This window comes from Clarias gariepinus, chromosome 2 (assembly GCF_024256425.1).
Source record: "Clarias gariepinus isolate MV-2021 ecotype Netherlands chromosome 2, CGAR_prim_01v2, whole genome shotgun sequence".
Taxonomy (NCBI): domain Eukaryota; kingdom Metazoa; phylum Chordata; class Actinopteri; order Siluriformes; family Clariidae; genus Clarias; species Clarias gariepinus.
The window spans coordinates 49371194-49373529 of record NC_071101.1 but is presented as its reverse complement, the minus strand read 5'-3'; the positions used below and the strand labels follow the sequence as shown (position 1 = coordinate 49373529).

The window sequence follows — 2336 nt, the reverse complement described above, 5'->3', positions numbered from 1 at the left end:
CTAATGTTCACTACATCCTGTAGGTGTATTTAATTTTATATTAATGAACTTGAACATTTTAATTGACAGAAATTAAAGGGATTCCAAGGGTGCCATCAGTCCAGCCCAGACCACATGAAACATTCCTAGTTTAGTTCTTGTGTTTAAACAAGGCATTACATTATATCTATAATGCTGTCACTCAAATTAGGGAGGCGTGATTTATTTCGATTGTATAAAAACACCAGAGATTCCTGTTTTACTTAAAATTTTGTATTCATTATGAAATTCTGTTTTCATGAACCTGACAGAGCTTAATCAGTCTGGTCGCTGTGAGCATTTCTCCTGCCCAGAGAGATCTGTATCTCCTGCAGTTTATATCTTACTGTATGTGTGTTCAGCTGCTGTGGTTCTGCTAACAGTTTGTGGAAATCTGCTCGTCATCATCTTTGTTCTTCACTTCAAGCAGCTTCACACACCGACCAACATGCTTGTGCTCTCCTTGGCTGTGTCTGACTTCCTTGTTGGTATTTTTGTAATGCCACTAATGTTAATCTGGACTATTGAGTCATGCTGGACTTTTGCAAGAGATTTGTGCACAATCTACTGGCTAGCTAATAGTCTTCTTACAATATCAATCTATACTATTGCTCAGATTGCTGTGGATCGGTATTTGGCACTCTCAAACCCCTTTCTCTACATAAAAATTGTCTCTGTGAGAATCACTTGTGTTGCTGTTGTTTTAAACTGGTCTGCAGTGGTGGCATATATCTCAGCAGGCCTATATCTCAATAGAAACTTCACAAGTTCTGTATTGTGTCCCGGGGAGTGTGTTCTCCGTATGACTATGGTTTGGACCATAATTGATCTTGTATTTTCCTTTATATTTCCGCTTTCTATCATAATCATATTGTATACTCTGGTTTTTGTGATTGCTAAGAAACATGCCACTGCTATCAGAGAACTTAATAATAACTCACGTTTTAAAACACAGAAAATCAACTCACACTCAATGAAATCTGAGAGAAAAGCAGCTAAAGTCCTCGGCATTTTAGTGTCTGTGTTTCTGGCATGTTTACTCCCATATTTTATTAACAGTTTATTAGGCAATATTATAGAATTTCAGTCAGTATCTTTTTAATTTTTTTTTATTATGATTTATCTTAACTCCACAATTAATCCATTTATTTATGCTTTGTTTTACCCGTGGTTTAGGAGGTGCATTAAATTAATCCTAACTCTGCAAATATTTCACATTGACTCTGCATTAATCAATGTTCTTTCATGATATTTTTTTATTATTTTATTGAAGTGCCTAAATATAAGTAATTTTAATTTTATGGTGAAAAAATTATGATAAAAAATATATATTATAAAAATTAAATTTTCCACAAAAGCATAAAATAGGAGAGAAATGTTAAGAAAACTACACATACATGTGAATTTTACACAGCGGGTGATATTTAGTTACATATAACACCTTTCTTAAAACTAAGGTTCCCTTACATCAGTATAGAGCAATCAGAAGAATCAGAAGTGTTCCAAAATCAACCTTTTTATTTATCTATACTCTACTTTATATAGGGCTTATGGAAAGCATTCAATAAATTGCAAATATTTAAGATACTTTTATAGTGATCTTAGTTCATTTCAAGTCGCTGTGAGGAGAAATGTGATTTATATCAACTTGATAAAAATGTATTTAACTTCACTAAGAGACACTCAGAGCCTGTAAAGTCAATATATTTACGAAATCATTAAAAAATTTAATGGAAACGCATTTTCAATAATAAAACACTACCACAATAACATATGTTCACATCCCCAGAAAGCATTTTATGTCTCTTACTTTTTACACATTTATATGAAAATGTTAGAGGGTCGAAAACATTTCCATAAAGCCAATACAGTATGTCTAATTAGAATTAGATTAATTATTTTAAAAAATGGTGGAATGTTTTAACTTTAGGTAATTAACAATATTCGAATAAACAGATAGGATGCAATCAATTAATCAACAAGATTATCACTGGGTTTGTGTTTAATATGAGGCACTTTACCACATTAATGTATGAGGAGTGTGTTCATTTATAAAATCACAGAGGACAAAAGCAACGACCAGCAAGGTAGTTCTTCAGCTTTTCCAAAACCCACTTGATATGTGATGTGTTGTTCAGCCGAATAAAGTTTCCTGAAGTTTTTTTTTTTTGCAAATTCCTTATTAATTCAATACCTAAAGACGCTGTATTGTGTGTATATAAATACTGTATGTGTTCACCATAGCAGCCTTTTAGATATCCATTTATTATTATTATTATTATTATTATTATTATTATTATAGTCAGACAATATCTTAA

At 31.9% G+C, this 2336-nt stretch overlaps 1 pseudogene; it reads left to right on the top strand.

Moving 5' to 3' along the window:
• Window positions 1-277: 277 nt before the first annotated feature.
• Window positions 278-1267, top strand: LOC128541362 (trace amine-associated receptor 13c-like; annotated as a pseudogene).
• The last annotated feature ends 1069 nt before the right edge of the window (window positions 1268-2336 follow it).